The sequence below is a fragment of the Oncorhynchus mykiss genome, chromosome 2 (genome assembly GCF_057628025.1).
Source record: "Oncorhynchus mykiss isolate SJ-2025 chromosome 2, ASM5762802v1, whole genome shotgun sequence".
Classification (NCBI taxonomy): domain Eukaryota; kingdom Metazoa; phylum Chordata; class Actinopteri; order Salmoniformes; family Salmonidae; genus Oncorhynchus; species Oncorhynchus mykiss.
This window is the reverse complement of record NC_143023.1, coordinates 90,982,707-91,007,367: the sequence shown is the minus strand read 5'-3', so window position 1 is coordinate 91,007,367 and position 24,661 is coordinate 90,982,707. Positions and strand designations below refer to the sequence as shown.

Below are 24,661 nucleotides of genomic sequence, written 5' to 3'. Positions count from 1 at the left end.
TACATTGCAGACGTGGAAGGCTATTTCACTTCCTCAGAACCCCCAGAATCAATCTAAGATTGATCTGTAATAAAGAGATCTGTAATACATTTTTATGTTTTAGCAGAGGATGTGATAGTTGAGCAAATTTACATCTAAGGTGTTTTGTGCAGAATTTCTCAAGTAAAAACATGTGCAAGGTGTTGTCTTATGTAAACAATGTCAGAGCTGCCTGGCAGGTCTGTCTCACTGTGTATGCTATTGGATCGAGGGCAATCACCACAGCTGTTCACCCCATGATAGTGGACAAATGGACAGCTTCAAATCAAAATGCAACCTTCATTTACCTGTTGTGACACACGGATGTTCCAAATTGTTTAAGGCGAGACTTTATGACCAAAATGATCCTATTTACACTTTGTAGTCAATTTTGACACTAGAATAACTGTTTCTGAATAATATCCGTTTTCAAAAGCATTCGTTGTTTTTAAAGGCAGTCGCTCTTTTAGTGTAATGATTGGGAACATATAGTGTAATAAAATACTAAAAAGCAATGCTGTAGTGAACATATAGTATACTTAAAGACCAAGAACTATTCATTTCAAATACACAGTTTTTTGAAGTGAAATGATAGCATATTTAAAGATATAGTAGAAAAATACATTATATATTATATGAGTATATTATACTAAACAATACTATAAATGCAATATGCTACAATTTCAAAGATTTTACTGAGTCAAATCAAATCAAATCAAATTTATTTATATAGCCCTTCGTACATCAGCTGATATCTCAAAGTGCTGTACAGAAACCCAGCCTAAAACCCCAAACAGCAAGCAATGCAGGTGTAGAAGCACGGTGGCTAGGAAAAACTCCCTAGAAAGGCCAAAACCTAGGAAGAAACCTAGAGAGGAACCAGGCTATGTGGGGTGGCCAGTCCTCTTCTGGCTGTGCCGGGTGGAGATTATAACAGAACATGGCCAAGATGTTCAAATGTTCATAAATGACCAGCATGGTCCAATAATAATAAGGCAGAACAGTTGAAACTGGAGCAGAGGCACGGCCAGGTGGACTGGGGACAGCAAGGAGTCATCATGTCAGGTAGTCCTGAGGCATGGTCCTAGGGCTCAGGTCCTCCGAGAGAGAGAAAGAAAGAGAGAAAAAGAGAATTAGAGAGAGCACACTTAAATTCACACAGGACACCGAATGGGACAGGAGAAGTACTCCAGATATAACAAACTGACCCTAGCCCCCCGACACATAAACTACTGCAGCATAAATACTGGAGGCTGAGACAGGAGGGGTCAGGAGACACTGTGGCCCCATCTGAGGACACCCCCGGACAGGGCCAAACAGGAAGGATATAACCCCACCCACTTTGCCAAAGCACAGCCCCCACACCACTAGAGGGATATCTTCAACCACCAACTTACCATCCTGAGACAAGGCCGAGTATAGCCCACAAAGATCTCCGCCACGTCACAACCCAAGGGGGGGGGGGGGGGGGGGGGGGCGCCAACCCAGACAGGAAGATCACAGTTACATTTCACATAAGGAAATCAGTCAATTAAAATAAATTCATTAGGCCCTAATCTTTGGATTTCACGACTGGGAATATAGATATGCATCTGTTCCTCACAGATACCTTTTTAAAAAATGGGTCTCACAATGATTCTCAAGATCTCGTCACAGTATTTCTGTGCACTCAAATTGCCATCGATGAAATGCAATTGTGTTCATTGTCTGTAGTTTATGCCTGCCAATATCATAACCCCACCGCCACCGTGGGTCTCTCTGTTCACAACGTTGACATCAGAAAACTGCTCGCCCACACAACGCCATTCACGTGGTCTGCGGTTGTGAGGCCGGTTGGACGTACTTCCAAATTCTCTAAAATGACGTTGGAGACGGCTTATGGTAAAGAAATGAACATTACATTCTCTGGCAACAGCTCTGGTGGACATTCCTACAGTTAGCATGCCAATTGCACGCTCACTCAAAACTTGAGACATCTGTTGCATTGTGTTGTGTGACAAAACTGCACATTTTAGAGAGGCCTTGTATTGTCCCCAACACAAGGTGCACCTGTGTAAAGATCATACTGTTTAATCAGCTTCTTGATATGCCACACCCGTCAGGTGGATGGATTATCTTGGCAAAATTTGAGATTATATTTTTGTTCAGTGTGTATGCATTAGTTGTTTATTTGTAATTTATTCAAATATAAAATATTTCCACTTGGGTTCTCAAAGCAGCTCTGGAAGACATGGTATGTTGTACTTTGCCCAGAAGAAATATTGGTTATATATGTTTTACTTATAATCAAGACAGTATATTATGATTAATTTAAATGACCATTGAACAGCAGCAAATCTTAGACTGCTTAAAAAAATTATTTGTTTTATTGTTCATGTTTAATATACACCCTCATAACTCCTACAATTATCATCCACAGGGCCCCTCTCATCTCAGCCAGCAACTCCAGGCGCAAAAGGCCATTTGTGACGCAACCCCTGTCTATTTGTCTTGCCTTTGTAGACGTCCCCCCTGAAACTTGCCCTCGTTGATCTGTAGAACTAAATCAGTTTATCTGCCAGCAGTGACGGGCATCTTCAGATCAGCTTCATGTGATTTGGTGACACAGACCGCCAGGCACCAAGCGGTCAAAGGTATTTAATGATGTTCCACTGAGTGACGTGTATAGCCTCTTCATGACTATAAACAGCATGTGTTTGTGTCTTGGTGAGTCCGTGACTTAATGTATCAGTTTGAAACATCTAAAATGGTGGTAAAACCATTGGGAAAATCAGGTGAAGAACAGGAGGAAATCAGGTGAAGGTCAGGAGAAAATCAGGTGAAGGTCAGGAGGAAATCAGGTGAAGGTCAGGAGAAAATCAGGTGTAGGTCAGGAGAAAATCAGGTGAAGGTCAGGAGAAAAGCAGGTGAAGGTCAGGAGAAAATCTGGTGAAGGTCAGGAGAAAATCGGGTGAGGCGCAGGAGAAGATCAGGAGAAGATCAGGTGACGGTCAGGAGAAGATCAGGAGAAAATCAGGAGAAGTGGGCTTGTTTTGATTTTGTGTGTTTCTGCTGATAAGAAAATACGTGTGTTGGGTCTCACCCTAATTGATGGATTTGCTGTGTTGTCATGTTTTGATCTACGGAGCAGGGCACATGTCAAGTTAGAATGCCCGAAAAGGGTGAAAGAGATTTAGATTGCCAAAAGCAAGGGCAGTTCAGAGAGTCTCTTATGCAGAGACTGTCAAATAGGTTGAAAGAACAAATGGCTCTGAAGGTCCCATGTTGGATAGGGTTACACCGCAGCCTGTGGAGTTTGCCTATCGCCGATGGACCCAGAAATTCTTCATGTGAAGGTTGATTTTGTGTTTTTTATGTGTGCGTATGTGTTTGCGCGTTCATGTGTGCATGCAGTCGAGACCAAGAGGAGTGTGGAGGTGAAGAGGAAGGACGGTTGGACTGCACTGTATCCCAACATCTCTTGATTGACCTGCGTTCTCTTTCCTGTAATTACTCTTCTACGGGAATTTTTTATTAAATTGATGATATGAATGATAAATGTACTGTACAATTGCCCTACGATTTGCATCAGTTGAGCAATACGCCACCCAAGTAGAAGTCTACTGTGTTGACAATCAAAGGCAAGGAAAGAAACTGGGAAATGTACGGGTAAAATATCAAAGATTATACCCACAAGACATGCTAACCTCTCACCATCACCAATAACAGGAGAGGTGATCATTTTTGGGGGTGGATATGACATTTATGCCTCTAACCTTCTCTGTTATCATTACTCACAATTCATTCATTATCCATAATCATGGTGGCATCCACATTAATATGTGTTTAGAAACACATTATTTTCTTATTTACAATAAAAGTAACTCCAATTTTACCGTTAATTTCTATTGGGTACAAAATAATCTGAAACGCCAATAAAAAAAAACTGCAAATGCATCCAAGAGGTTTGTAGAGGCACAATGTTGATGTAGTCATTGCGTGCTAGGAAGATGGTACCAAATACTAAACTTTTAAATTCTTCAAATCACATAGTGACAAGTGAACTTGTCCAAATAATGTTGGTTCCCTAAAATGGGAGACTATGTACAAAAAGAGCTGTAATTTATAAACAGTTCACCAGATACGGATGAAAATACCCTCAAATTAAGATTAATAGTCATTATATCATTCCAAATCCAAAGTGCTGGAGTACAGAGCCAAAACAACACAAAATGTGTCAGTGTCCAAATACATCCATCTCATCTGTCTCAATAAAGATATGAAAGAAGGGAATTCAGGAGGGAAAGACAAGGTTAGCAAGATCTGTCTCATTGGACTATGTACCTCTTTAAAAAAACAATACAGATATGAAATAAGGGAGTTCTGTTCTCATTTATGATAAAGTATAAAGAGTGCACATTTTTACAATGTGAAACTGTGCCATAACTACAGCACATATGATGACAGACTCAACCCGTCTGCTCCATGTATGATTCACTGTTACCTTTCAGAATTCAAGGTTGCGTTACAGAACGTTACATGAAGATTGATCCAATTTCCTTCTGGAAATGTATTTAATGATACGTCCAAATTCTTACACCTCAACATTTGTTTTTTTCTCGCTTTTCCACCGAAAAATAACATGCACGGACATCCTTCTCTGAAGTTAGGTATTTTCTACAGTGTTCTGTGTTACCAAAAAAAAGAACAATTGAGAAATTAATCTGGTAATATGCTTTAAACAGAATCTGTAATTAATGAATTAATGCCTATGAATAGTCCGCAAACACAAATCAATTAAGGATTAATAAGAGTGATTCCTGTAGTCTATTTCGGAAGGCCTGGCTGATAAGTGAGTATGTCTTGAGTCCCTGCACCAAGCAAATAATATAAACAAATCTGGTTTATAAAGCAAAGCTGCAACGCTTACCCCAAAAAGTATATATACTTTTTAAATTATTTTTTTTACATTTGCACACTATCCTCCTTCACTTGCTGACAGTGGGAGAAGTTCACTGTCAGCTAATGCTTGGTTTGAGTTTAAGTTTATTTTTATGATTATTTTTTATTTTTACAGGGACAGTGCAGATTAATCAACGTTTCAGTAAAAGTGCCGGTTTTAGCCAACCAGCTCATTTTAAACCGCCGTCCCTGAATAGTCCATCAGTAGATGCTCTACTATCTACAGACTATCAGGAACTTGTCAACTGCATTTCTGTTGACTTTCAACAAGAAAGTGCTTGTAAAACATCTACAGATGTTCAACAAACTATCAACAGCATTTCAACAGCATATCTGTAGCCTGTCAGGAATATTCAAACAGTGTGTCCCTTTGTTTGCACAAATACCAAGCCCATCTAAAGAGGAACAACAAACAATCAGGAGACTATCAGCAGCATCTCAACTGCACAATTTAACAGCAGTTGAAATAAATAGTTTGTTGATGGACTACAGACATGAAGATGTCACGACTTCTGCCGAAGTCGTTGCCTCTCCTTGTTCGGGCGGGGCTCGGCGGTCGACGTCACCGGTCTTCTAGCCATCATTGATCCATTTTTCATTTTCCATTGGTTTTGTCTTGTATTCCCACACACCTGTTTTCAATCCCATTCATTACCTGTTGTGTATTTAACCTTTCTGATCTCCCCATCCCGGATCCGGGATCGTGAATACAGACTCAAGCTCATTACCATAACGCAACGTTAACTATTCATGAAAATCGCAAATGAAATGAAATAAATATGCTAGCTCTCAAGCTTAGCCTTTTGTTAACAACACTGTCATCTCAGATTTTAAAAATATGCTTCTCAACCATTGCAAAACAAGCATTTGTGTAACAGTATTGATGGCTAACGTAGCATTTAGCATTAGCATTCAGCTGGCAACATTTACACAAAAAAACAGAAAAACATTCAAATAAAATCATTTACCTTTGAAGAACTTCAGATGTTTTCAATGAGGAGACTCTCAGATAGCAAATGTTCAGTTTTTCCTGAAAGATTATTTGTTTAGGACAAATCGCTCCGTTTTCTGCGTCACGTTTAGCTATGAAAAAACCCCTGTATCCAGGATTGTGTAAATCTATCAGCAAGCTCATTAGCATAACACAACGTTAACTATTCATGAAAATCGCAAATTAAATGAAATAAATATGCCATCTCTCAAGCTTAGCCTTTTGTAAACAACACTGTCATCTCAGATTTTCAAAATATGCTTCTCAACCATAGGAAAACAATCATTTGTGTAAAAGTAGCTAGCTAGCGTTAGCATTTAGCGTTAGCATTTAGCGTTAGCATTTAGCGTTAGCATTAGCGTTAGCATCCAGCACGCAACATTTCAACAAAAACATAAAAGCCTTCAAATAAAATCATTTACCTTTGAAGAACTTCTGATGTTTTCAATGAGGATACTCTCAGTTAGATAGCAGATGCTCAGTTTTTCCAAAAAGATTCTTTGTGTATTAGAAATAGCTCCGTTTTATACATCACATTTGGCTACCAAAAAAAATCCGAAAATTCAGTCCTCAAAACGCGAACTTTTTTCCAAATTAACTCCATAATATCGACTGAAAACATGGCAAACGTTGTTTAGAATCAATCATCAAGGTGTTTTTCACATATCTCTTCATTGATACATCGTTCTTGGACACATGGTTTCTCCCCTATATCAAATGGAAAAGTACGAGCAGCTGGCAATTGCGCACCGAATTCCACGCAGGACACCAGGCGGACACTTGGAAAATGTAGTCTCTTATGGTCAATCTTCCAATGATAAGCCTACAAATACGTCACAATGCTGCTAAGACCTTGGGCGAACGACAGAAAGTGTAGGCTCATTCCTTGCGCATTCACAGCCATATAAGGAGACAATGGAAAACAGAGCTTCAGAAATTCTGCTAATTCCTGGTTGATGCATCATCTTGGTTTCGCCTGTAGAATGAGTTCTGGGGCACTTACAGACAAAATCTTTGCAGATTCTGAAACTTCAGTGTTTTCTTTCCAAAACTGTCAAGAATATGCATAGTCGAGCATCTTTTCGTGACAAAATATCGCGCTTAAAACCTAACGTTTTTTATCCAAAAATGAAATAGCGCCCCTAGAGATCTAACAGGTTAACCCTCTGTTTCCCCTCATGTCTTTGTCAGAGATTATTTTATTGTCAGTGTAGTTTTATGTTGTATAGGTGCGCGACGGGTCCTCTTACCCATGTTTGTTTATGTCTGTACATTTTAGTGTTATGGAGCATGTTACGTGGACATTTATTAAAAGACATTTACATTCCCTTTTGACTCTCCTGCGCCTGACTTCCCTGCCACCTATACACACGACGCTGACAAGATGAGATGTTCCTGATAGTCTGTACATAGTTTGTAGAGGATATCCAAACAAAGCGTTACTGAAGTCCTTGCCTCTCCATTCCCAGAACTGTTGTGTGGTGAGAATTCTAGCACAAAATGGCTGCTAGAGTTTATCACCCATGTGGCAAGTCATGGAGTCATCCCTGCAGCCAGCCCTCAGTTAGCCCATTGCCCTCAAGTCAGCCCTCAAAGTCACAGGTTTGTTGTGCCTCACATATAACTGATTTTGCATTAAAGGAGTGACTTATTTGTATGTTGTTTCTCAGTGGATTGTCCAGGACTATGTACAAAAAGTGCTGTAATTTCTAGCCCGGGTGTTGTGCACGGGCCTTAGGGGGCTATGCCTGCCCTATCATACCTCGTTGCCCGTCCAAATAAAATAAATGGTTGAATTAAATCTTGTATGACATATTTTGTTTGTTTGTTGCTATGACACTTATGTATGATTTTGATATTCTGCCTATTTAGTTTAAATTAATAATTGTAATATTAAATAAAATATGGCTCAAGTAGGCTTATTATGATTGACAGGGTTTTAGACCTATCATAAAAACATCTTAAGGCGCATGTCTCTATTTACTGCTGATTCAAGTGAATAGTAGTGGGTGGAGCATTAGGTAAACAGTGTGCCTCAGTGATCGTTCGGAAATGAAGTTTGAGAGTAGGCTACTGTAACGTGTTTCTTCATCGGGGTCAAAATGAATATTAGAAATGGGTTTGCAATAAATAATGCCTCTGCTGCAACAAGTGCCACTGGGCCTCCACTATTCAAAAGCACTGCTACAGTTTCTGGTGATCATGGCAATGCTGAAGTAGCAAGTCCACAGAGCTTACTCTTTATTGATTTGACATTTACAAAGGAATCTGTAGAGAATGTCAATGTTGAATTAAATTGATATTTGTTCACTGAACAATAATATAAACACAACATGTAAAGTGTTGGTCCCATGTCTCCTGAGCTGAAATTAATTCATTTTATTTCACCTTTATTTAACCAGGTAGGCCAGTTAAGAACACGTTCTCATTTACAACTGCGACCTGGCCAAGATAAAGCAAAGCAGTGCGACAAAAACAACACAGTTACACATGGGATAAACAAACGTACAGTCAATAACACAATAGAAAAATCTGTATACAGTGTGTGCAAATTAAATAAGGAGGTAAGGCAATAAAGAGGCCATAGTGACAAAGTAACAACATTTTAGCATATTAACATGGGTGATAGATGTGCAGATGAGGATGTGCAAGTAGAAATACTGATGTACAAAAGAGCGGAAAAAAAACAAATATGGGGATGAGGCAGGTAGTTGGTTGGAAGGGCTATTTACAGATGGGCTGTGTACAGCTGCAGCGATCGGTAAGCTGCTCTGACAGCTGATGCTTAAAGTTAGTGAGGGAGATATGAGTCTCCAACTTCAGTGATTTTTGCAGTTTGTTCCAGTCATTGGCAGCAGAGAACTGGAAGGAAAGGCGCCCAAAGTAAGTGTTGGCTTTGGGGATGACCAGTGAAATATACCTGCTGGAGCTCGTGCTACGGGTGGATGTTGCTATGGTGACCAGTCAGCTGAGATAAGGCGGAGCTTTACCTAGCAGAGACTTATAGATGACCTGAAGCCAGTGGGTTTGGCGACAAATATGTAGCGAGGACCAGCCAATGAGAGCATACAGGTCGCAGTGGTGGGTAGTATAAGGGGCTTTGGTGACAAAGCAGATGACACTGTGATAGACTGCATCCAATTTGCTGAGTAGAGTGTAGGATAGTCAGTTTTATGGTAAGTTTGGCAGCATGAGTGAAGGAGGCTTTGTTGTGAAATAGGAAGCCGATTCTAGATTTCATTTTGGATTGGAGATGCTTAATATGAGTCTGGAAGGAGAGTTTATGGTCTCGCCAGACACCTAGATATTTATAGTTGTCCACATATTCTAAGTCAGAACCGTCCATGGTAGTGATGCTAGTTGGGCGTGCGGGCGGGTGCGCGCAGCGATCGGTTGAAGAGCATGCATTTAGTTTTACTAGCATTTAAGAGCAGTTGGAGGCCACGGAAGGAGTGTTGTGTGGCATTGAAGCTTGTTTGGAGGTTCGTCAGAGACCTGGCCGGGTGGTGTCAGAATAACAACCTATTCCTTAACATGACCAAGACTAAGGAGATTATTGAGGACTACAGGAAAAGGAGGACCGAGCATGTCCCCATTCTCATCGACGGGGCTGTAGTGGACCAGGTTGAGAGCTTCAAGTTCCTTGGTGTCCACATCAACAACAAACTAGAATGGTCCAAACACACCAAGACAGTCGTGAAGAGGGCACGACAAAGCCTATTCCCCCTCAGGAAACTACAAAGATTTGGCATGGGTTCTGAGATCCTCAAAAGGTTCTACATCTCCAGCATCGAGTGCATCTTGACTGGTTGCATCACTGCCTGGTACGGCAATTGCTCGGCCTCTGACCGCAAGGCACTACAGAGGGTAGTGCGTACGGCCCAGTACATCACTGGGGCTACGCTACCTGCCATCCAGGAACTCTACACCAGGCGGTGTCAGAGGATGGCCCAACAAATTGTCAAAGACCCCAGCCACCCCAGTCATAGACTGTTCTCTCTACTACCGCATGGCAAGTGGTACCGGAGTGCCAAGTCTAGGACAAAAACGCTTCTCAACAGTATTTACCCCCAAGCTATAAGACTCCTGAACAGGTAATCAAATGGCTACCTGGACTATTTGCATTGTGTGCCTCCCCCCACCCCTCTTTTTACGCTGCTGCTACTCTCTGTTTGTCATATATGCATAGTCACTTTAACTATACATTCATGTACAGTGCCTTGCGAAAGTATTCGGCCCCCTTGAACTTTGCGACCTTTTGCCACATTTCAGGCTTCAAACATAAAGATATAAAACTGTATTTTTTGTGAAGAATCAACAACAAGTGGGACACAATCATGAAGTGGAACGACATTTATTGGATATTTCAAACTTTTTTAACAAATCAAAAACTGAAAAATTGGGCGTGCAAAATTATTCAGCCCCCTTAAGTTAATACTTTATAGCGCCACCTTTTGCTGCAATTACAGCTGTAAGTCGCTTGGGGTATGTCTCTATCAGTTTTGCACATTCCTCCTTGCAAAACAGCTCAAGCTCAGTGAGGTTGGATGGAGAGCATTTGTGAACAGCAGTTTTCAGTTCTTTCCACAGATTCTCGATTGGATTCAGGTCTGGACTTTGACATGGCCATTCTAACACCTGGATATGTTTATTTTTGAACCATTCCATTGTAGATTTTGCTTTATGTTTTGGATTATTGTCTTGTTGGAAGACAAATCTCCGTCCCAGTCTCAGGTCTTTTGCAGACTCCATCAGGTTTTCTTCCAGAATGGTCCTGTATTTGGCTCCATCCATCTTCCCATCAATTTTAACCATCTTCCCTGTCCCTGCTGAAGAAAAGCAGGCCCAAACCATGATGCTGCCACCACCATGTTTGACAGTGGGGATGGTGTGTTCAGCTGTGTTGCTTTTACGCCAAACATAACGTTTTGCATTGTTGCCAAAAAGTTCAATTTTGGTTTCATCTGACCAGAGCACCTTCTTCCACATGTTTGGTGTGTCTCCCAGGTGGCTTGTGGCAAACTTTAAACAACACTTTTTATGGATATCTTTAAGAAATGGCTTTCTTCTTGCCACTCTTCCATAAAGGCCAGATTTGTGCAATATACGACTGATTGTTGTCCTATGGACAGAGTCTCCCACCTCAGCTGTAGATCTCTGCAGTTCATCCAGAGTGATCATGGGCCTCTTGGCTGCATCTCTGATCAGTCTTCTCCTTGTATGAGCTGAAAGTTTAGAGGGACGGCCAGGTCTTGGTAGATTTGCAGTGGTCTGATACTCTTTCCATTTCAATATTATCGCTTGCACAGTGCTCCTTGGGATGTTTAAAGCTTGGGAAATCTTTTTGTATCCAAATCCGACTTTAAACTTCTTCACAACAGTATCTCGGACCTGCCTGGTGTGTTCCTTGTTCTTCATGATGCTCTCTGCGCTTTTGACGGACCTCTGAGACTATCACAGTGCAGATGCATTTATACAGAGACTTGATTACACACAGGTGGATTGTATTTATCATCATTAGTCATTTAGGTCAACATTGGATCATTCAGAGATCCTCACTGAACTTCTGGAGAGAGTTTGCTGCACTGAAAGTAAAGGGGCTGAATAATTTTGCAGGCCCAAATTTTAAGTTTTTGATTTGTTAAAAAAGTTTGAAATATCCAATAAATGTTGTTCAGCTTCATGATTGTGTCCCACTTGTTGTTGATTCTTCACAAAAAAATACAGTTTTCTATCTTTATGTTTGAAGCCTGAAATGTGGCAAAAGGTCGCAAAGTTCAAGGGGGCCGAATACTTTCGCAAGGCACTGTACATACTACCTCAATCAGCCTGAATAACCGGTGTCTGTATGTAGCCTCGCTACGGTATATAGCCTGTCTTTTTACTGTTGTTTTATTTCTTTACATACCTATTGTTCACCTAAAACCTTTTTTGCACTATTGGTTAGAGCCTGTAAGTTAGCATTTTACTGTAAGGTTATACCTGTTGTATTCAGCGCACGTGACAAATAAACTTTGATTTGAATTCATTTATTTCAGTTGAATTATTTACTTATATGAACTGTAACTTAGTAAAATCTTTGAAATTGTTGCATGTAGCATTTTATATTTTTTGTTCAGTATATTTAAAGCATTAGCTTTTCTTATTGTAGATTTTTGTGTTTATTATTATTGTAATATGGATAACCTGGCTAAGCTAGCTAGCTACAGTGTCAACCATGTAATGTTAGCTAGCTAACGTTAGTTAGATCAACCGTTCAGCACAGCCTTCTCCCACTCCATTGCTCTTTCTCAATCTCTGTGTGTGTAAATGTCATTGTTTTTATGACAAGGCCTATAAGCATATCTGTCATACAGTGCATCATATCGGTAGGATTTTTGTGCAAAATTGCTAGCAACTAGAAATAAAAAATGTCTATTTTTTTCGGGCTTGAAGCAGCACAACTGGGGGGGAGGAGAAGTGGCCAGCCAAGTACCTTGGCAGGAAAGACATGATTGAGTTGATTATGACAATTCATATCTGCACTGTTGGATTATTTATTACTACCTTGATGCTGATGTTTATTTCCACGCTGAAATGTGTCTGATTTGCATACTAGTAACATGATTGATAGTGGAATGTCGATATTGATTCTTGTTTGACTGTTGTATCACTAACCTGATCCTCCTTGATATTTCATTCTGAGGAAAAAATGAAACATCACACTTGGTGAAAATCTTTCACTTGCGTTCACCATCACATGTACTTGAAATTATATTGTGAAATGAATTTGATTTAATTCTATTGAAATTGCTAAATTATTCCAATGTATTATTAAGTCAACCTTGATTGAGACTCTGTTTGGTGTCTTCCTGTGCTGGAGGACATCTGCACAATGGTGCTGGCACCCTTAAATAACAAATGAATGTCAAATCAACAAGTTGTTGTTCTTTTTGTTTGCTGTAACAGTTTACCTTAAGGTGTAAAAGAATTGCTAACTACAATTGTAACTAGTACTTAAGTAGTTTTCTGACTAAAAACTGTTGTAGTTTCTTAAGAGGGCTACTTTTACTTGAGTAAATGACAATCTAAGTAACTGTACTTTTACTTAAGTACAGAGTTTCAGTACTCTACCCACCTCTGCAAGTTAGAGAACAATGTACCGGCAATGCCGGAAGCCTATTGATTGCCAGCAGGCCACGTCAACATGTGGAACGTGGCCATGGGCATGTATGTTGTGCATTTTATTATAACAATGGAAATTCCATCCTCATCGATTGTATGTAGACAGCTGCTCATTGAACAACTCATTCTAAAATCATGGGAATGAATATGGAGTTCAAATCAAATGTTATTCGTCACGTGCGTCGAATACAAAATACTATGAAATGCTTACTTACAAGCCCTTAACCAACAATGCAGTTTTAAGAAAATAGAGTTAAGAAAATAGTTACTGAATAAACTAAAGTAAAAAAATATTGAATAAACTAAAGTAAAAAGAAAAAACAAGAACGATCCTAAATACAGGGGGTACCGGTACCGAGTCAATGTGTGGGAGTACAGGTTAGTCGAGTTGGTCCCCCCTTTGCTGCTGTAACAGCCTCCACTCTTCTGAGAAGGCTTTCCACTAGATATTGGAACATTGCTGCAGGGACTTGCTTCCATTGAGCCACGAGCATTAGTGAGGTTGGGCACTGATGTTGGACGAATAGATCTGGCTCGCAGTCGGTGTTCCAATTCATCCCAAAGGTGTTCGATTGGGTTGAGGTCAGGGCTTGTGCAGGCCAGTCAAGTTCTTCCACACTGATCTCGACAAGCCATTTCTGTATGAACCTCGCTTTGTACACGGGGGCATTGTCATTCTGAAACAGGAAAGGGACTTCCCCAAACTGTTGCCACAAAGATGGAAGCACAGAATCGTCTAGAATGTCATTGTATGCTGTAGCGTTAACATTTCCTTTCACTGGAACTAAGGGGCCTAGCCCGAACCATGAAAAACAGCCCCAGACCATTATTGCTCCTCCACCAAGCTTTAGAGTTGGCACTATGCATTGGGACGGGTAGCATTCTTCTGGCAGCCGCCAAATCCAGATTTATCCATTGGACTGCCAGATGGTGAAGTGTGATTCATCATAACAGAGAACACGTTTCCACTGCTCCAGAGTCTAATGGTGGTGCGCTTTACACCACTCCAGTCGTCGCTTGGCAATGCTCATGGTGATCTTAGGCTTGTGTGCGGCTGCTCGAATATGGAAACCCATTTCATGACGCTTGCGACAAACAGTTATTTGGAACTCGGTAGTAAGTATCGCAACCGAGGACATGCTATTTTTACAAGCTAGGCACTTCAGCACTCGGTGGTCCCGTTCTGTGAGCTTGAGTGGCCTACCACTTCGCCGTTGTTGCTCCTAGACGTTTCCACTTCACAATTACAGCACTTAAAGTTGACTGGGGCACCTCTAGCAGGGCAGAAATTTGATGAACTGAGTTGTTGGAAAGGTGGCATCCTATTACGGTGCCACGTTTAAAGTCACTGAGCTCTTCAGTAAGGCCATTCTACTGTCAATGCTTGTCTATGGAGATTGCATGGCTGTGTGCTAAATTTTATACACCTGTCAACAACTGGTGAGGCTGAAATAGCCGAATCCAATAATTTGAAGGGGTGTCCACATACTTTTGCATATGTAGCGTATATTTTATACATCTCAATAAAGTATGCTGACAGCTAACATACGTCAGGTAGCTAGCTGACAGCTAACATACGTCAAAATATGTCGTAATTAAACCGGTCACACAATGCACAATCTAATCAGTGCATATCATGTTGCCTCCCTAGGCGTTACCATCCTGTGTTATTGGGCATGACTGGGCATGATTGAAATCAAAACCCAAACCCCAAATATCTGAGGATTTAGGAATCCTCCCTAAATCGCACAAATCTCCTTTTGGAAGATGCTGACTTTATGAGAACAATTATCCTACCTACACTTTTTTTGTCAATGTGGGTACTACAATATATAGTGTATCATAAACTTTTGTTTAAGGTAAAGAAAAATATTAAACTTCTCATACTATGAAATGGTATGAAAGAATTTCACATCTGGAGCTGTTTTTCTTTGCCAGGAAAAGTATCTGATTTTATAGTAAGTGCGAGTAAGTGCCTGTGTAATAACTTTCACTTGTTTCACCTCTAAATCTATTCTAGTATGGGAACAGCATGTCTACGTTAATGTTGTTTCTGGCTGAGGATGTAAATGAGGGTTGGATCAAGAGGAACGCCTGGAGCGACAAGTTGCCCTACATATTTAAATACTTGCAACAGTCCTGCTACATTACCACCATGGGCGATATTGACTATGTGTCACAAGACAACAGTAAAGTCAGCACACTATCCAGTCAGGAAGTACATTGTTACCCGATGTTGAGTAGTTATGTTTCTGTTTAGTTCCAGATGATAAATTCATTTACAGTTTTTGGAAAGTATAAATGGAAAGTATAAATGTGTGGGAACTGACTCAAATGTAACACAGAGTCGCATTTGGCTGGGTTGGAATCCAAGCTGTAAGGGGTCTCACAGCCCAATATTTACAGTGCCTTCAGAAAGTATTCACACCCCTTGACTTTTTCCACAGGTTGTGTTACAGCTTGAATTTTAAATGAATTCAATTGAGATTTTTTGTCACTGACTTACACATAATACCCCATATTGTCAAAGTGGAATTATGTTTTTGGACATTTCTACTAATTAATACAAAAGAAAAGCTGAAACGTCAACAAGTATTCAACCCAACCCCTTTGTTATGGCAAGCCTAAATAAGTTAAGGAGAAAATGTTGTAATAAATAAATAAAAAATGGGCTTAACAAGTCATATAATAAATTGCATGGACTCTGTGAATGATAATAGTGTTTAACAAGATTTGTGAATTACGACCTCATCTCTGTACCCCACATACAATTATCTGTAACATACCTTAGTTGAGCAGTACATTTCAAACAGACATTCAACCACAAAGACCAGGGAGGTTTTCAAAAGCCTTGCGACGAAGGGCACCTATTGGTAGATGGATAAAAATAAGAAAGCAGACATTGATTATCCCTTTCAGCACGGTGAAGTTATTCATTACACTTTGGATGGTGTATCGATACACCCAGTCACTGGAAGGAAACCGCTCTGGGATTTCACCATGAGTTTTATGGCTGTGACAGGAGAAAACTGAGGATGGATCAACAACGTTGTAGTTACTCCCCAATACTAACCTAAATGACAGAGTGAAAAGAAGGAACCCTTTACAGAATAAAAATATTCCAAAACTGTTTGCAAAAAGGCACTAAAGTAATACTGAAAATTTGTGGCAAAGCAATTCACTTTTTGTCCTGAATACAAAGTGTTATGTTGAAGGGGCAAATCCAATTCAACACATTACTGAGTACCAAGCTCCGTTTTTTTTTTCAAGCATACAGTAGTGGTGGATGCATCATGTCATGTGTATGCTTGTAATAAGGACTGGGGAAAAATTTTTATGGAATGGAGCTAAGCACAGGCAACTGTAACGGCCGTTGGTGGAAGAAGGTGAGGACCTTCATTTATTAAATAGAACTGAACACTAAATACAAAGTACCAAAAAGAACAACCGAAACAGCGCCGTCAGGTACAAAACAAAAAGCAACTACCCACAAAACCCATGTGGGCAAGAGCTACCTAAGTATGGTTCTCAATCAGAGACAACGATAGACAGCTGTCCCTGATTGAGAACCATACCCGGCCAAAAACAAAGAAATAGAAAAACATAGAAAAAGGAACATAGAATGCCCACCCTAGTCACAGCCATGCCTAACCAAAATAGAGAATAAAAGCCTCTCTATGGCCAGGACGTGACAGCAACAACCTAGAGGAAAACCTGGTTCAGTCTGCTTTCCACCAGACTCTGGGAGATGAATTCACATTTCAGCAAGACTGAAAACACAAAGGCAAATCTAAACTGGAGTTGCTTACCTAGAAGACAGTGAATGTTTCTGAGCGGCAGAGTTACAGTTTGGACTTAAATCTACTTGAAAATCTATGGCAAAACCTGAAAAAGATTGTCTAGCAATAATCAACAATCAATTGGACAAAGCTTGAATAATTTTGAAAAGAATAATGGGCAAATGTTGCACAATATTTGAAATTGTTGTATGATGCATATATATTTCTTTTTTTATTTATTTTATTTCACCTTTATTTAACCAGGTAGGAAAGTTGAGAACAAGTTCTCATTTACAACTGCGACCTGGCCAAGATAAAGCAAAGCAGTTCGTCACATACAACGACACAGAGTTACACATGGAGTAAAACAAACATACAGTCAATAATACAGTATAAACAAGTCTATATACGATGTGAGCAAATGAGGTGAGATAAGGGAGGTAAAGGCAAAAAGGCCATGGTGGCAAAGTAGATACAATATAGCAAGTAAAACACTGGAATGGTAGATTTGCAATGGGAGAATGTGCAAAGTAGAAATAAAAATAATGGGGGTGCAAAGGAGCAAAATAAATAAATTAATTAAATACAGTAGGGAAAGAGGTAGTTGTTTGGGCTAAATTATAGGTGGGCTATGTACAGGTGCAGTAATCTGTGAGCTGCTCTGACAGTTGGTGCTTAAAGCTAGTGAGGGAGATAAGTGTTTCCAGTTTCAGAGATTTTTGTAGTTCATTCCAGTCATTGGCAGCAGAGAACTGGAAGGAGAGGCGGCCAAAGAAAGAATTGGTTTTGGGGGTGACTAGAGAGATATACCTGCTGGAGCGTGTGCTACAGGTGGGAGATGCAATGGTGACCAGCGAGCTGAGATAAGGGGGGACTTTACCTAGCAGGGTCTTGTAGATTTCTGTTCAGTATACATTTCCATCTTTGCTCAAATGCATGCAATGCCTGACAATATACCAGAAATGCAATGCTATAACGTCTATTCTACAGGTGTTCAAAGTGGTTCCTAATTCAGCTTATTAAATTCATTTTTAGGTATTGATCCGCCAAGCCAAAACTTTGTCAGTGATATAATAAACATTGTGACAGTGAGTAAATGTTTTTCTTTTTGATTTCACCTAATTGTAACATAATGTCCCAAAGAGAACATATTAAACTTAAGTTTTCACACCTCAAGAGGTAACAAAAAAGTAAATATATAGGAAGTGCCTCTCTTAAATAAGTACCTGAAATCGGGCGCTAGGCTGTTTTTATATTTTTGTATTGTAGTTTTTATCGATTTAAACAAAAACTATATGTTTTACAATGCTTCCACAATATGTCAAAGTGTAGGTCTACGTCTTGTGCTTCCAATGAGTCGGCCCTCCAACTGGTAATTACTAGTTAAATCAGCCATGAATCCCCTTCTGATCGGGGTACAGTGGCCCCATCCGAGGACACCCCCGGACAGGGCCAAACAGGCAGGATATAACCCCACTCACTTTGTCAAGCACAGCCCCCACACCACGAGAGGGATATCTTCAACCTACAACGTACCATCCTGAGACAAGGCCGAGTATAGCCCACAAAGATCTCCGCCACGGCACAACCCAAGGGGGGGCGCCAACACAAACAGGAAGATCCACTCAACCCACTCAAGTGACGCACCCCTCCTAGGGACGGCATGGAAGAGCACCAGAAAGCCAGTGACTCAGCCAATGTAATAGGATTAGAGGCAGAGAATCCCAGTGGAGAGAGGGGAACCGGCCAGGCAGAGACAGCAAGGGCAGTTTGTTGCTCCAGTGCCTTTCCGTTCACCTTCACACTCCTGAGCCAGACTACACTCAATCATAGGACCTACTGAAGAGATGAGTCTTCAATAAAGACTTAATGGTTGAGACCGAGTCTGCGTCTCTCACATGGGTAGGCAGACCATTCCATAAAAATGGAGCAGTAAAAGGCACGACAGCCCACTTGAGGTTTGCCAAAAGGCATGCAAAAGACACTCAGACCATGAGAAGCAAGCATCACGTCTGGAGGAAACCTGGCACCATCCCTACGGCGAAGCATGGTGGTGGCAGCATCATGCTGTGGGGATGTTTCTCTGCGGCAGTGACTTGGAGACTAGTCAGGATCGAGGGAAAGATGAATGGAGCAAAGTAGAGAGAGATCCTTGATGAAATCCTGCTCCAGAGCACTCAGGACCTCAGACTTGGGCAACGGTTCACCTTCCAACAGGACAACGATCCTAATCACACAGCCAAGACAACGCAGGAGTGGCTTCGGGACAAGTCTCTGAATGTCCTTAACTGGCCCAGCCAGACCCCGGACTTGAACCCGATCGAACATCTCATGAGAGACCTGAAATTAGCTTGTAACGTCATACTCAAGAAATCTCGAGGCTGTAATCGCTTTCAAAGGTACTTCAACAAAGTACAGAGTATAGGGTCTGAATACTTTTTAAATGGCCAGAAGCAAAGAACTTTCTTCTGAAACTCGTCAGTCTATTCTTGTTCTGAGAAATTAAGGCTATTCCATGCGAGCAATTCTGTGAAGGGAGTAGTACACAGCGTTGTATTTCTCGCTTGGAATAGCCTTCATTTCTCAGAACAAGAATAGACTGACGAGTTTCAGAAGAAAGTTCTTTGCTTCTGGCCATTTTGAGCCTGTAATCGAACCCACAAATGCTGATGTTCCAGATATTCAACTAGTGTAAAGAAGGCCCAGTTTTATTGCTTCTTTAATCAGGACAACAGTTTTCAGCTGTGCTAACATAATTGTAAAATAGTTTTCTAATGATCAATTAGCCTTTTAAAATGATAAACTTGGATTAGCTAACACAACATGCCATTGGAACACAGGAGTGATGGTTGCTGATAATGGGCCTCTGTACACCTATGTAGATATTCCCCAAAAAAATCTGCAGTTTCTAGCAACAATAGTAATTTACAACATTAACAATGTCTACACTGTATCTGATCAATTTGATGTTATTTTAATGGACCATTTTTTAAAATTTCTTTCAAAAAGAATGACATTTCTAAGTGACCCCAAACTTTTAAACGGTAGTGTATAAAAAAAGTATGTGGACACCCCTTCAAATTATTGGATTCAGCTATTTCACACACACCTGTTGCTGACAGGTGTATAAAATTGAGCACACCGCCATGCAATCTCCAAAGACAAACATTGGCCTTACTGAAGAGCTCAGTGACTTTCAACGTAGCACAGTCATAAGAAGCCTCCTTTTCAACAAGTCAGTTTGTCAAATTTCTGCCCTGCTAGAGCTGCTTGGTCAACTGTAAGTGCTTTTATTGTGAAGTGGAAACGTCTAGGAGCAACAACGGCTCAGCTGCAAAGTGGTAGGCCAAACAAGCTCACCCACCTACACAGAATGACAAAGTGAAAACATGCTTTTAGAATTGTTTTCACATTTATTGAAAATTAAGTACAGAAATATTTAGCTTATATAAGTATTCACACCTTTGCTATGACACTCCAAACTGAGCTCAGGTGCATCCAATTTACTTTGATCATGCTTAAGACGTCGCTGCAGCTTGATTGGAGTCCACCTGTGGCCAATTCAACTGTTTGGACATGATTTAGAAAGAAACACACCTGTCTATATAAGGTCCCACAGGTGACAATGCATGTCAGAGCAGAAACGATACCATGAAGTCTAAGGAACTGTACTGAACAAAAATATAAACACAACATGCAACAATTTCAAATATTTTACTGAGTTACAGTTCATAGAAGAAAATCAGGCAAATGAAATAAATTCATTAGGCCCTAATCTAAGGATTTCACATGACTGGGCAGGGGTGTAGCCATGGATGGGCCTGGGAGGGCATAGACCCACCCACTGGGGAGCCAGGCACACCCAATGGGAAGCCAGGTCCAGCCAATTGGAATGTGTTTTTCCTCACAAAAGGGCTTTATTACAGACAGAAATACTCTTCAGCATCCCCCCTCCTCCTCCCCCTCATCAGACGATCCCGCAGCTGAAGAAGCTGGATGTGGAGGTCCTGGGCTGGCATGGTTACGCGTGGTCTGCGGTTGTGAGGCCGGTTAGATGTACTGCCAAATTCTTTAAAACGACATGAACATTTAATTATCTGGAAACTGCTCTGGTGGACATTCCTGCAGTCAGCATGCAAATTGCAAGCTCCCTCAAAATTTGAGACATCTGTTGGTATTGTGTTGTGTGACAAAACTTCACATTTTGAGTGGCCTTTTATTGTCCACAGCACAAGGTGCACCTGTGTAATGATCATGCTGTTTAATCAACTTCTTGATATGCCACACCTGTCAGGCGGAAGGATTATCTTGGCAAAGCATACATTTTCACTAACAGGAATGTAATCACATTTGTGCACAAAATTTGAGAGAATTAAGCTTTTTGTGCATACAGAACATTTTTTAAATTTTTATTTCAGCTCATGAAATATGGGACCAAAACTTTACATGTTGCATTCATATTTTTGTTCAGTATATGTTTCAAATGCATTTTTTTGTGAGAATAGGGTGAGGAGTCAGCAGCATGTGGAATTTGTCAACGCAATAACTATCCAAACCCTTGTATCAAAACGTTTTTTTTTACACATTCATAAATTATTTACAAATATAAATGAAAGAGGAACTAAATCGACTTCTCGGGTTGAAAACGACATATGTGGTATCGGTAGTAGTAATAAACATAAATTCTAGTCCAAAAATTGACAACAAATTGTAAGTAGAATACATTTGGTCATAAAGTCAGTATTTTCCAAAACTGAGATATGTGAGATTTAAGGAATCCATGACGTTTCTGATGTCCTTGGACATTTGAGGGTTTGGTTTGAATTTCAATCATGCTCACTTGCTCATCAACACTGGACAGCTGGCAGCACCCATCTAAATGATCACAGCAAAACATGCGAGGAGAACTGTCATGCAATAAGGATGAACAGGGAAACAGATGTGTGCTATACTATCGTAGCAGCGTAATTAACCTACTGAGTCATTAGCACTTGACGCTTTGGACATGTTTGAGTGACAGGAGAAAAATACACATTCAGTTATGGCCAAATATATTGGCACCCTTGCACTTTTCTTAAATAATTCCCTATTTCCTTTAAAGTAAAATAAAAATCTATGAAAAAAAAAATACACGTTTGGTAAAGACAGATAGCATGGACAGAATAGTAGCCATCAATGAGTTTGCAGCACCTTTCTACTAATGGTTTGCTGCACTCCTCTAAATATTCAATGTTTGAGGGCTGCCCTCCACCAACTACTGTTTTCAGCTCTCGTCATAGGTTTGGAATGGGATTCAGATCTGGATTCTTCGCTGGCCACTCCAGAACAGTCCAGCATCTCTTCTTGAACCTTTCCTGGGTGCTTTTGATGTGTGTTTGGGGTTGTTCTCCTGCTGGAAGACCCACAACCTTTAATGGAGACCCAGTTTTTTGACACTGGGTTGAACATTGGATTACAAAACACCCGATAATCTGCTGATTTCATGATGCTATGCACACGTTAAAGGTGCCCAGTAACCCCCCATCTTTGATTTCAGAGAGGTTGTTTTTTTAATTGAATTCTTAATTTGGTCATTGGTAAACATAGGAAGACCCCACTGCTGAAGCTGAGAGAAGAAAGCCTGATAAACATTTTCAGAATCCCACCTAAACAAGCATAAATCCTGGGGAAAATGTTCTGTGTACCAATTAAACTAAATTAGAGCTCTTTGTGAATACAGATCTGACGACAATAAAAATAACATTTTGTCGTCAGTAAACACAGGGATGATTTGCAATCCATCGTCAGTTCCCAAAACATTTTAAGAACTAGACTGACTGTTTGCTTCATCTATAGTATTTGGCACATGGCTGTTGTCCTTCAGCCCTCCTCCTTCACTAGGACTGAATGGAGCTCACAGAACAATGACAAAATCTTTGATTAAAACTTGTGCCTGAGGCGCAAGAAACACAAACTGTTTCCCCCAGAAGTCCAGCTGAAAGGCATAGTAGGAGCCATAGGTTGCGTTTACACAGGCAGCCCAATTCTGATCGTTTGCCCAATTATGCACAAAATAACTTATCTGAGAACCCCCCCCCCCCCCAGAATTGGGCTGCAAGTGTAAATAGCCTTAGAGATGTTATCAGCAACTTACTTGCATTTAGTGTTCCGCCCCAGCAGATGTTGACTACAGTGACAGATAACGTTATCTTAGGATACAGTAGATTTGCGTTCACAAGGGAACAGTACTGGGAACAGTACTGCTGAGTAGAGCAACAATTGAGGGTAAAATGCACTTATTCCATCTGATTTTCCGTAGAAGCTGGGAAACACATTCTTGGCAAAGGGACACCACTTCAGACACCCTATTCAATAAAGGAAGAGTGGGGGTTTTCAAGAGGTTTCAAATGAAACGCCTCTCTTGTTGTTAATTGAACTAATATAAGAATCTGTGCATTAGCTCATTTCCAAACAGGATGCAAGGATTATGTATAGGCAGTGTTTTGTATCTACTTTTGTAAACTCCCTTCATGATGGACTGTTCAGTCCTAAAATAAATCTACTGTTGTGTCACTAGCAATTCGCAGAAACTACCCCTTTCTAAGAAATACATTGGTTTGTCATTTTCAGAAATTCTGACAGAAATAATTAAGCAAAGAAGAAACCACTATCTACAGTAAAATCTGGTCTTGTTCTCTGTTTCTTGTTCAGTTCGGATCTCAATTAATGTTTTTATGAGGACCATTTTCATGCGTCATATAATACATTTCCCTATAGGAGGTGTGACACAGAATAACTACAGTATGTTGTAAAAGTTGCGCTTGTCACGACAGATTTCCTCCTCTTCCTCTGAAGAGGAGGTGTAGCAAGGATCGGACCAATATGCAGCGTGGTAGGTGTCCATGGTATTTAATAAGAAAACTCACCATGAACACAATTACAAAACAACAACATGAACTGGCAACGAAACAGTCCCGTGTGGCACAAACACTGACACAGGAAACAATCACCCACAAAATACCCAAATAACATGGCTGCCTAAATATGGTTCCCAATCAGAGACAATGATAAACACCTGCCTCTAACTGAGAACCAATCTAGGCAACCATAGACTTACATAAACACCTAGACTAGAAAACACCCCATATACATACAAAACCCCTAGACCAGACAAAACACATAAATACCCCATGTCACACCCTGACCTAACCAAAATAATAAAGAAAACAAAGATAACTAAGGCCAGGGCGTGACAGCGCTGGTATGTATTTTATAGCTGACAAAAGGTGCCAGTAATGGGAGAAACATTATGTTAATATGGATAATGCAATGGGGATAATGGAAATGATTTGTCTTCCATAGGCCTGTATACTATTTAATTGGCTGTTACTGTAGGTTTCTCAATAATAAATCAAATAAATGCCACCATGGATCAACAAATATGTTTTAAACTTATTCACTTGTTGGATTTGATCATTTTCAATATAGCTATAAATCATTTTATTTAAATAAGCTGTACACTTATTTAACCATAGATAACTTTTGAGCATAAACCATTACAACAGTTATGAAAGAAACCTCACTACACTTTACATCACCATTCACCCCAACCCCAAACTAGCATTCAGGACCTCTAAAGATATTCCAATTTTCTTGTATTAAACTTTCATTAACTTAAATCAAACCAAAACAATCAAACCAAATGTGAACCCCCATCTAAGGAAGTGCATGATACAGTCAAGGACTAAGATATTAAAATACCATACTTCCAAGAGAAAACTCTGGGAGC

At 40.3% G+C, this 24,661-nt stretch overlaps 1 long non-coding RNA gene across 1 annotated transcript; it reads right to left on the bottom strand.

Annotated features, from left to right (window-relative positions):
• Positions 1 to 255: 255 nt before the first annotated feature.
• LOC149985301 (uncharacterized) lies at positions 256 to 6,979 on the bottom strand. Its single transcript, XR_016489353.1, has 3 exons — positions 6,373 to 6,979; positions 5,928 to 5,989; positions 256 to 1,116 (listed from the first exon to the last, which is right to left on the bottom strand). It is a non-coding gene; the product is annotated as an uncharacterized LOC149985301 (long non-coding RNA).
• Between the last annotated feature and the right edge of the window lie 17,682 nt (positions 6,980 to 24,661).